We start from the raw sequence: 12873 nt of genomic DNA, 5'->3' as shown, positions 1-12873 counted from the left end.
AAGTGAATTCTCCTCTAATAAACACAGAAGGGGTCTTCTTAGTTGTCTACAGCCTTCTCAGCATTCAGAAACTTTATTTCTTGCATTTTTTTTCCACATTGCTCTTTACACCTTTCTGCAATAGTCTAGAGGTATTCATTTTTTCAAGAGCATTTATTTGCCCCAGGAATGGAGACACTACAAGAACATACGCTGTTAATGAGTTAGCACTAGATTGAACGCTTAGATTATGCCAAGCCCAGTGGAGATGCTCATTAGACTTTAAAGATAACAGTAACGAGAACTTCTAAAAGAGATTTTTTTAAACTCGTGTGTGCCTTGAAAATTAAGATGTTTTGATTTGCAAAAACTCATTTTTTTAAATTAAAAAAAAGCTGTTTTGATGGTTATAGTTTCAGGAAAACATGGTTTTGAAAATCAAAAGGCAAGGGCTTCAAAGAGTGTTTAATTCCCTCAACAAATATTTGCTAAGAACCTAGAGTGTGCTGTTCTGCACTGTGCTAGAGTCTGAGGAGGCTTTAACAAGTCACCAAACGTACACAAATCCTCCTCTATGGGAAGGTTCATGCAGAGGTAACACAGTGACAAATAAGAACACATACCAGATGTCATGTCTTGAGGCAATATGCACTATGAAGAAAAATAAAGCCAAGTAAGTGGACGAACAATACAGTGAGAAGGTGCTATTTCATAAAGAAAATGAAGAATAACTTTTTTGATAAAGAGATATTTAAGTGAGACTTAAAGGAAGTGAAAAGTGAAACTTGCAGATGTTTGGGAAAGTAAGTCTCCAGCAACAAGTGCAGAAACTAGTGGTGGTGGCCTGCAGGGCATGTTTAGGAAGCAGCAAAAAGGTCAGTGTAACTTGAGTAAGAAAAGGGGTGAGTGTACAAAGTAGCCAAGGTGAGCACATTGGTGATGTAAAGATTTTTAATATTATTCTTAGTAAAATATGAAGACAGTGAAGGAGTCTGAGCCAAAAGGTCACTTGTCTAAAAGGGATGACTGGGACTCCAGGATAGGAAATTAACTAAGTATGGGGCAAGACGGAAGTAGGGTATTAGTTTATAGAGTATTATAGTGGTCCGGGAAGGGGATGGATTAAAATACGGAGGTGGAAATTTGAGAACTGGTCAGAATCTGGATATACTCAGAAGGAAAAGACAGGAAAGACTTGTGGATGGATTAGATGAAAGAGGTAGAAAATGGAAAGAAATATAAGATGAATCCAAGAGGTTTGACTTGAACAACAAGAAAACTGGAGGTACTGAGTGAGAAGAGAAGCCAGAAGGCACAAACATCTTACTCATCACAAGATGTTTCATAAAAATTAAATTAGAATTGGAAAATGAATGTCAGTAAGATATTTTATTTATTTATTTGTTTGTTTATTATTTATTATTATTTTTATTGATGACAATGAGAAGAGAAAGCAAGAATGATTTTTTTTCCTGAAAAGAGTGAATTTTTCTCTCTGAAACAAAAATATGACTCACAGGGTTGGACATGAGCAGATGTCTCTGAGAATGGTCCCCATATTTGTTTCACATGGAATAAGTTTCAGTAAATTCCGGAGCAGAGAGCATTTTTACCTTAATTCCTGTCTTGTAACCTGGAGGGATTCCAGTATTCTTAGGGAAGTCAAGGGTGCATTATGGTAATAATGAGGCAGAAGAGTAGATGTTATTTGAGGTTTTGAAGCCCCAGTCAGCCTCTTGCTATCAGGACAGGGAGTGAGGAAGGGCTGATGGAAACCAGTGACTGGGAAGGCATCTCAGGTTGGTAAACGTTGGTAACATAACTAACTGCTATCAGAGTGGGATTGGGTGGAACAAATTATACTCATCCTATGAAAGAAGTAACCGAGACTAATATTTTCAAACTGTAACAGAATATTAAAATATCATTAAAATATTTTCAGAATATTCATTTTTACCAGTGCTCTATACACACACAGGATTGAAAAAATAGGGGCATCATAAAGCAAAGCCAAAAGTTAGAATTTTTTAAACTGAATGTGAGTCTGGGAGAGATGAGAGGCTGGCTTCTCTGTCAATGTCCTAGTTGATGTCCTCAACTCTAAATTCATTTCCTTTCCCAGTAAATCATGTTCTTTTGCATGACTGTTGAATTGCCTTCTTCGGGGTCCACCCTAAAAGTGACTTTGCATCTCAACCCTACAAGCAAAACCTACTGCTCCCCTCTACTGCACACTGTGGTTCTTCACATCTGCCTTAATTTTGACATTTCTCACAGTGCAACATGCATCGTATTTATTTCCTTTTGTGTCTGTCTTAATAGAGTTTTCAAAGGAGCTTCTATTACAGCAGTGGTTTTACCAACAGCTAAACTACTACTGACTTCTTGGCCTTTGGAAACTTGTTTGGGGAATTTTCTATCACTCTTGCACTAGAGAAGAGAAATAATTTGGACACGTAGTTAGCACCCTCCCGAATCCATTTGTTCTGTGTACACTACAGCTTTATAGAAACAGATTTTAAATTACTGTTGTAAATCACCCAAATTTTTCAGTAAATGTAAACATTCGTGTTTTTTTGAGTTGAAAACATTTCAAAGAATTCACAGTTTATATATAAAACGGATGGTTCAATTTGGTCTACAGAGTTCAATGTATCTAGAAATAATTGGTCTTGAATAGCAAGGTAATGTGGCTGAACTGCGACTGAGTATTACACATAAATAAAACATACCTGTAAAACTGTTCAAAGCAATAGTTAATTGTTCCAGCTGGAATAGCGCACAACAGTTGAAAGTGTTCTGATAGTACCATTTGTCTCCTAACTCACTTAACATTGGCTTTTGGTAACTTCAGATCATATTTCTGCAAACCAAGATTCGGAACTAACACAATTTTTCCCCAACTTTCTAGTAAACAAATGAAAGAAGGCAACCCACAGCTAAAGTAAAAATAGATACACAAAGTCAATTAGCTGAGTCATCTTACTGTTACCTTCCTTATAAGAAATAGCAATGAGAGATTGCTTTATGCTTGTATATTTCCTTTTATTGTTTTTGGTACTCTGACGCAGCAGGTATGTAACTTACATCTTCAGATGATGCATTTTGGCAGAGGTTTAAACAGATTACTATCAATAGAATCGCATAGCCAAGATCATCTATAGCAGGATAAGAGTATCAATGAATATTTAAAATGTTATGAAGATTTTAGTAGTTTTTTGTGTGCTCTATTGAATTGAAACCTGTAATAGTCCAGTGAGATGGGCTAGATATTGTTTGCATTTAATAGGTGGACAGTTAAATCCCAGAAAGGTCATCTCCCTAAAGTCACCCAATACTTGATGGCAGATCAGACTTGAAGCTTTATTGATTTTTATTCCAAATCCGATGTTCTAACTCAAGACCTCACTGACTTCTCAAAAAAAAAAAATAATAATAATTTTAAACAGTGAGATAAAATCACCTTTCTTTTTTCAGTAGTTTAACTAAGAGAATTTGTTGGATTAACCAGCCTAAAAAGTAGAATGAAGCATTAATGGATGAGCAATGAGACCAGTACTGGAAATAGTGAAAATAGGAATGATGAAGTGATCTTTAGAAGGTGAGTGCAACTCCTGAAAGTGTTATGCTACATTTGTCAAGCCAATGATTTCAATTCATATGTAGGAAATGAACTTCACTCACTTCCAGGTTCACAGCTACAACTCATGAGCAATTACTGGCCAGGTTTGAGCTTTTGGTCCTTCTATTGAAAGCGTGTCTTTAGTGTCCTCAAAAAAGGCAATATGAGGACAGTGTGCAGTGAAACAGACAAGAGCAAGAGATGAAACTGAGCCTGGGTTCATTCCATTCCTGTCTCCTCTACTTAATAGCTTAGTAAACTAGGCCCAGATCCTTAAACAATATTGCCTCTCAGTTTTCTCAGCTATAAACTGAAAGTAATAATAGTGTGTACCTAATACAATTGCTGTGAATATTAAGATGATATGTGTAAAGGTTAAGAACAATGCCTGGCACAGAACAAGCAACAATAGCAGCAGTTATTGACTTTGTATGTGAAACAGAAATATCAGACTACAGCAGGGCAGCTAGCATATTTGGGTTTTAAGGATGTCGTGATTTGTTTGTAAAAAGAAAATGAAGGAAAGAAAGGCAGATGTGGATAGTGCAGGCTGTAGACAAAATAGGAATGAATGAGTGAACCTGGATACTGGGACCTTCAGAGGCAGAGGGGGGGAAAAATCAGGAAAGCAGAATTCTCGCCTGGCAGGCATATAGGAAGTCAAAAGTTAATTTAAGGGACATATATCTTCCTTTTCCTTTTAGAGATCATTTTATGAAAGGGATTCTTAATGATAAAATATACATGGTGCATGTACATGCATACACGCACTTACATACAGGTAATCTGCCTAATGTTCTGGCTGCCTGTACAGCTTTCCCAAGGGCCTGTTCCTTCCTACAACTTCTCAAATTCCAGTTATTCTGTTTATTTTATTAAGTTATCATTTATCATTATAACCACCCACATAGTAAAAGCAATGAAATCAGATTAATATAAAAATTAACCCAAGAATCAAATTGTAAAGTGTTACCAACATTATTTCTTAAATGTGAAATTCTAAATTAACTGTGCCTGTTGCAGATCCACCTCCAAAAGTTGAAGTTCTCGTCTTTTAGTATCAGCCTCTGGTACAGATGGTGGCTAAAGGAGGATCTCGAAATACTGCACTCTTTTGAATGCACTTGATAATTCATGTGAAGGATGTGAATCAAAGCCAGTGCTACCTGTTCATTTGTAAGGACTACAGTTGCCATTAATTATCACTGCTATTCGGAAGACGATTTTTATAATTGGAAAAGCTACTGTTGGGTCATAATAAAAAAAATCAAGTCTTTATTCAGGCCAAATGCAACTTTGTTCAGCTTTAAAGGCCCATAGAACAGTTTTTCAGCGAAAGCATATTTTCATCCCAGACATGGTAAAATATAATTGAGTTTAGGCCCTCGGCCACAGCGTCTACATTGAAAAGCTCACCTCTAAAATTCAACTCCGAACGAGACTGCTCTTTTTCATTTTTCTCTACGTCATTCCTCCTCCTCCTGGATTCTGACCTCTGGGTCTTGGAACCATGCAAAATATATTGAGATCTTTGATCTAATTGACATATTTTGCAATTCATTGTTTTCTGTTCCCATCTAGTTAAAATAGATTCACGCTCATAGATATTAAGTTACAAAGCACCCAGGTCAGTGCACCAAGATATTTCAAAATCAAAGCAGGCAGTTAATTCTTGATTTCATTTCAACAATTATTTAAAGATTGGAATGCAAGGATCTTGAGAGTTTATTTAGTTTATCTCTTGCATTTTAGGGAAAATAAAATAGCTGCACCACAACATTTTATACTCCTAAGGAATCTCCAGAAAGGGACTTTAAACTCTATCTTAGAGTTTTATTTTATAAAAATATTCAATATTCTTAGTCTCAGACTTAAATTTCTAATTTCATTCTATCTCTTTTTGTCCCTAGAAGAGGTGACTGACTGGTTCTTCCTGCAGTAGCTCAGGTTGTGAGTTCCTCTTCTGTTCATCTGCCTCCCTTTCGTGTTCCCAGCTCCTCTGCAAGAGTCAGCCCTGCAGACACTGCTCGGAAGGACCCACGGCGGCTGGGGCAGGAGGAGAAGCGGACAGGGCCGAGAAAGGTGGTACACATTAGAGAAGAATCTGAGCAAAGCTTGGGTGTTCTGTAGTGAGGAATCTCAGCAAAGTTTGGGCTTGAGCAGTAACTTAGTAAAGGTGTCACAGGTTTGTTTACAAGCTTTTGGATTCCGAATTCTTTTAGCTCTTATGGGGCAGACCCTCAGCCCTGGGGAGCAGGGAGGTCACCTGGCACATGGGCAATTTATCTCCCGCTTTAAGGGGATAGAGAAGTCACGGGTTTTCTTCTTGCATTGGCTGCTTCATATTTTATCAGTCCCTTTTACATCCTAGGACAACATCATAATTTAAACAAACAAGTAAGCACAAAAGCATTTGGACCGTAAGCGGAGGAAACCTCATCCCAGCGGGTCAGATTGTTGTCTCTCTACCCTTTGCCCAACCTTGTTTCAGATTCTGTTTTAACCCCTATTTTAGCGTTTGGCATTTTGCACTTGTAAGGATCCAACCGTAAAAAAGGGAGATATTGAGCTGTATTAAATATCTTTATAGTCCAAGGTCTGGAAGAGGTATTGTACTTAATTGGCTGGAAAGGAAACTAACCACGGCAGGCATTTCAGAGGTAGCCTTACATATCAGTAAGCGGGGAAGGGAGAAACTTTGCCTTGTTTGTTCAGATCTCTATAAATAAGACTAACGTAACTCAACAATTAGGACTCCTAGGAGATGCTTTTCTCAGTCTTAACATAGGACTGGCAGCTGGCTCACCTAGGAAAAATAAAGGAACAATGTAAAATGGTAAAAAAGATACATGGACAAATTATTCAACTACTTAATCTATCAAAGCATTTATTGGAAATTTGTTCAAATATGATTTATTTATATTTTATATGACCCTAATAGTTAATTCAATATTCAATGATGAGTGTCTAATAAATTGCTTATATAAGTAATGTATTACAAAATAAATTTCAGTTTTCATATTTCAGGACATCATACATTAAAATAAACAAGTAAAACAAAATCATCCAGTTTTCTTTACTAGTTAACAGAAATACACTTATAAGAATTAAGAGTTTCATGTTTTTTATAATAGGCATTCAATAAACATGTGTAAGTGATTTTTAAAAAGTAATAGTTAGGCAAATAACAAGTTTTATATAGAATTTAATAAAATCTTTACATCTGCTCATACAGTTTTAATGTAATTTATGGATATATTTTTATTCTTCACATATGCTAGCTCTGAAATTTTATTTCCTAAGAACTTTCTTCTATAAAACAAATGACAGTATGAAATATCCTTTTTAATTTAACTGGATACAAAGACTATGGCATTTCGTTGAACTTATTTCCTTAATGTGGGTAATGATAACATCTTTGCATGCAGAAAATTTTTTTTGAATAGTCAGTCTTATCAACACCTTTTAAGATTAAAATAAAATTTAGTCATCAAACAAAATAAAATCTAAATTGCTTAGAAAACTCTGGATTTAGAACTGACTAGCGAGCAGGCCACATATGAATTTCATATTCAGCTTTTTGAAGTTGTAAATTGAAGAAAACTAATTCAAATTACTTGAGGAAAATTTGTTACTCTGTTTATGTTAAAAGCTGTGAGCAAGACAACTTAATGGAAATTGGGTGCATTGCTATATTGCTTCAAGCTACTTTAGTTACAAAGCTGAATAGATATTTAATTATAAGTTCTAATAAGAATATTCTCATGACACAAGGAAAATACAACTTTTTAAAAATGCAGGCATATTAAGGAAATAAGGGGAAATAGGAAACAAAAGCAAGGACAATATGTCTTTCAGGAGTCTTCAAAAATATGACTACTTCACCTTATAATTTAAAAAATTGTAGGTCTAATCAAATATTTGATATGAAGGTACTGAAATGTTTGTCAAGTCACTAAACAGTTTATCCTTTGGGAAGCTAATTAACCAATTCATTAACATTTCTATGTTATAGCCTTTATGGATATAATAATGTTGCACATGATATAAACTGGCCTTTCTGATGAACAGCAATTCTCCTGCTAGAGATAAAGAGAGAAAGAACCCTGTTAGATGACACAGGAGGGGGGTGCAAAGATGCCTCAGAAGCTAAAATTGGAGCCCAGTCAAGCCCTCTTGACTGCCCAAGATAGCAGGCTGCTCACGATCCAGAACTGATCACTATTACTCAATGGAAGTAGTTCAGGACAAACAAAAATTGATTTAGTTCTGATTGTTTTCCAAAAAACAAATTGCTACTCATGATAATTATTGTTAATGGGTAACATTAAAATTTAGTGTCTATCATATGTAATATTCTAGGACTTAATGATAGCTGTTGCAAGGCCTGCACAGGAAGAGCATCCTTTGTAAATGAGAATGTCTTGGACACAGCAGCCAAAGTGAATAATGCTAGGGAGTAATGGGGGTAATGTCAGCACCCAAGGTAATTAAAAGTTGGCAGATAAGAATGAGTCAGCCCATGAAAGCAACAAAATAAACACAAATTAGAGCAATACAACAAAATTCCACAAAAGCCAAAAATCTCCAGATAAAGAAGCTATTTGTACAAATAACATGTTGTCCCCAAGGTCTCTTTAGAAGACTCATGTGTTGTAAGACAGGGAGGTTTATCTTTGGTTTTTTTAATTGAATTTATTGGGGTGACATTGGTTAATACAATTATATAGGTTTCAGGTGTGCAGTTCTACAACACATCACCTGTATATTGTATTGAGTGTTTGTCACCCCAAGTCAAGTTTCCTTCCATCACCATTTATCCCCCCTTCACAATTTTCTACCTTTTCCCCACGCTCCCTCCCCACTGTCAATCACCACACTGTTCTCTGTGTCTGAGAGTCTTTCTTTTGTTTCTTTGCTAATCCCTTCACCCTTCTCACCCAGCCCCCACCCCCACCCCTCTGACAGCTGCCAGTCTACTCTCTGTATCCAGAAGTCTATTTCCACTTTGTTTATTTGTTTTGTTTATTAGATTCCACATATAAGTGATATTATATGGTACTTGTCTTTCTCTGACTGGCTTATTTCACTTAACATGCTGTCCCAAAAGGTAAGAGTTCCTTCTTTTTTATGGCTGAGTATTATTCCACTGTGTAAATGTGCCAGAGCTTTTTTTATCCACTCATCTATTGATGGGCACTTGGGCTGCTTCCAAATGTTGGCTATGGTAAATAACGTTGCAATGAACTTAGGGGTGCATAGATTCTTTCTGATGGGTGTTTCAGGTTTCTTTGGATATATTCCCAGAAGTGGAATTCTGGGTCATAAGGCAGCTGCATTTTTAGTTTTTTGAGGAAACTCCATACTGTTTTCCACAGTGGCTGCACCAGTCTGCATTCCCACCAACAGGGCATGAGGGGTCCCTTTCTCCACATCTTCCTCAGCACTTGTAGTTTGTTGATTTGTTGATGGCAGCCATTCTGGCTGGTGTGAGGTGATATCTCATTGTGGTTTTAATCTGCAGCTCTCTGATGATTAGTGACGGTGAGCATATTTTCCTATGTCTATTGGCCACCTATGTCTATGTCCTCTTATAGAAGTGTCTATTCAGGCCCTTTGCCCATTTCTTAATTAGATTGTCTGGGTTTTGGGTGCTGAGTTTTATAAGTTTCTTATAAATTTTGGATATTAAGCCCTTACCAGATTATTGGTGAATATGTTCTCCCATTCTGTGAGCTGTCTTCTCATTTTGTTGATGGTTTCCTTTGCTGTGCAAAAGCTTTTGAGTTTGATGTAGTCCCTTTTGTTTGTTTTATCATTTGTTTCACTTGCCTGAGGCAATATATCAGAGAAAATATTGTTATGAGAAATGTCTGAGATTTTATTGCTTATGTTTTCTTCTAGGATTTTTATGATTTCCAGTCTAATGTTTAAGTCTTTAATCCATTTTGAGTTCATTCTTGTGAGGAGGTTTAATAAGAGAAGAAGGGACTGCACCTGGAGCTGGCATGGCCCAAAACGAGAGTGTTATTTAACCATGAGCACTTAAAGGAAACTAAATGGTTGCATTTTCATTAATCCGTAACTTAGAGTAAATCACTTCTTAGAGTGGTTAGATGTTTCAAATATTATTTATGTTATTATACAAGTAACTTTTGATTCAGTTCAATTGCTCTTCATTCCTTCAATTGAGAGAAACTCTCTGTGCATTCCTTTCCAAGCAGATACTCTTCAAGATTCCTGTGCTTCTCTCTGCCTCACTTTCTCCATGTTTACACAGTTATTCGTTCAAGATTTCAAGTAAAGATCTTTCTTGACATTGATCAGCCTTGATATTCATCTGCCTTTCTGTCCCATGGATTTCCATGTTCGGTCATTGTGGGGAGCCGCTGTGGCCCCAGGCACGGAGGAGCTGCCTGGGTGAGATGCAGATGTGCTCTCCTGCTCCCTGGGAGATGTGGGAGAGCTGCTGTGGCCCCAGGCACAGAGGAGCTGCCTGGGTGAGCTGCAGATGTGCTCCCCTGCTCCTTGGGAGATGTGGGAGAGCTGCTGTGGCCCCAGGCACAGAGGAGCTGCCTGGGTGAGCTGCAGATGTGCTCCCCTGCTCCCAGGGAGATGTGGGTGAGCTACTGTGGCCCCAGGCACAGAGGAGGTGCCTGGGTGAGCTGCAGATGTGCTCTCCTGCTCCCTGACCCAGACCTTGAGGCACCAAGGCAATACTAATTTAGTTTGCGGCCATAAATTCTAGAAAGGCTTATTAGGAAGCTGGGCCCGGCCTGAAGGGTTAAGGGACAGTCAAGCCAAATACCAAGCCAAGGACTCAATCCTCCCCAAAAAGTTCCCATTAGAAGCCGAGACAAAGATAGTTACCAAGGTCTGAGCTCCTGCAGGAGGCAGGATGTTTACTCCGAAAGAACATTCACAGGGCCTTAAAGGAATTACTTTGTATCGGGCAAGGGGAAGGAATGCAGGGCAGGGTGCTATTCAGCAAAATCAACAGCACCGGTATAAATTGAGCTTGGAAAATAAACTCGGGGCTGCAGCCGTTACGAGCTGCAGTCCTCCTGATCCCATCTTTTTTGTGTCTGTCTTTTCTCCATCCTCACCCCTACTCTCAGGACCGTTTGACTCTGCCGGCGGGCTCCGGCAGGTCATGCCACACTAGCAGGCAGATTTCAAATTTTTAATGTGCTCTTCATTTTCAACTTAATTAACACATTAAAATTAGTGTGAAGCTTACTGTATTTGAAATAGATCTTTTATAATGCTCTTTGCTTGTTAAATATAGATAACTTTAAAAAGAAGAGGCATTTCACCTAATTAAGACATTTTATAAAGTTATAGATGATTTATTAGATTCTATTAACCCTGTAAAAAGTGCTGAAAATCCTGTGGCAGAGTCAAGATGGTATAACTTGCTTTTTTCTTACTACTCTACTTCTTACTGCACCACCCACATGTTAGCCATCTGTACACAAAGAGGAAGCTTCCCAGAATCTCAAAAGTATCTAATTTTGATAAATAACCTGGAATGTATAGTCTGTTTGACACTTTAGGTTCTGTATGAATGGCAACATTTTTTTCATGTTACTAGAAGATCCTCTTTTGACACTAAAAAAAAAAAATGTGTTTGATGACAAAAAAGAAACTGTACACTTTGTAAGCCATGGAAGAATATCCAGATGGCAAATGACACTGTTTTATCAGCAGACTGCTTTTTCTCTGACTGAAGGCCAATAAAATGTGCTTAGAAAATTGTAGGTCTTAAGGGTGGAAAAGGGCTGGAAAGGCAGACTGCCAGTGAGTAAGCACTGCAGGACTTTTCACCCACAACAGCTCATCAGTAAAATACTTTTTGATGGCCTCTCATAAGGTTAAACATCGCTTTAAATATTGGAAATGTACTGAGTACAAATTAAAATCAATTAATTAAAACCAAATTGCATTAGAGAAATTTAAAAAGCATTTAGAAAAAGTTCTATTGCAGATAAGCATTACATTTCCCATAACAATGCAGAAATTCCCCAAGGTAGTTTCAGTTTTATGTTTTTATCATCAACTGTTTTAATTTCCAGTCTACAATTTTTTAAAAAATTAATAGAGTACAGTTTTATTTTTATGACCCTATGGGAACTGTTTCCTGTCACTTATTAGCTTCATAAACTTCTGAAACTATGGAAATTTCCATCATTGTCTCCACCGTCACATGACCTTCTTCCCTGTGTATTGTCACATAACCTTCTCATAAGAACAGTAGCCATTGGATTTGGGGCCCAGTATGACCTCATGTTAACCCATTGCATTTGCAAAGATTCTTCTTCCAAACAGTGTCACTTGGGTGGACATAAATTTGGGAGAAACAGTATTCAACCCAGCATATTGTCTCACTACATTTTAAATTATACAAGGACAGAAACAGCATGTTTTTGGTCAATATGGTATTCCTATCACCCTTCTGTATAGATATTCAATAAATATACTGTAATGAATAGCACACATTTCAAGTTTGATTACAAATATATTTTGGTATTTGTGGCAAGAGTAAGTAGGCAGAATATGGACCTTCCAGTATAGTAATTTCTTATTGATAAAAATTACCGACCAACTTTATTCTAATTCTCTGTCATTTTGCAATTGGAACCTAAAGGGAGGAGGGGGAGCAAAACAATAAAAAGTTGCCTCATCTTCCTAGAACCACAACTTCCTAAACTAATATTTTAAGCAGACAGAGACTATTGCAATTACTGTCTGTGAAATATACAGTGTAGGGACACCTCTCTCTCCACCGTGGGAGAATACAATGAGGAGACAGCTTTCTGCAGCTCAGAAAGTGTCCTCAGCACGCACTGGGTCTGCAGGCACCTTCATCTTGGACTCACCAGTGTCCTAAACTATGAAAAACACGTTTCTGTTGTTTGAGCCGCCCGTTTATGGTATTCTGTTACAGCAGCCTGAACGGAATAAGACAGTTGTACAAAGGCCTGCTCCCCTTCTCCAGGGCATGAAGGAGATGAACACCTGTAGGCCCTGAATTTTGGTGCTCTAGTAGTAAATATTAGGTTTTTCATGCGGAAAACATAGGTATAGCCAATTGACTCTTCAAAATTAATTTAAAAGAAAACATTTTTACTTTGATTCATAAACTCTTCTTCAAATATGACCTACAATACATGGTTTATTTTCTGCCTATAATTATTTTGGTTCAGTAACTAAATTCTATTTAAATTGAATCTGTGACTACTGATATCTCTGAAGATACCTTGGGAAGTCTG

This window comes from Miniopterus schreibersii (assembly GCF_964146895.1).
Source record: "Miniopterus schreibersii genome assembly, chromosome: 1".
In the NCBI taxonomy this organism is placed as follows: Eukaryota; Metazoa; Chordata; class Mammalia; order Chiroptera; family Miniopteridae; genus Miniopterus; species Miniopterus schreibersii.
The sequence above is the reverse complement of the archived record's forward strand: the minus strand, read 5'-3'. Positions refer to the sequence as shown.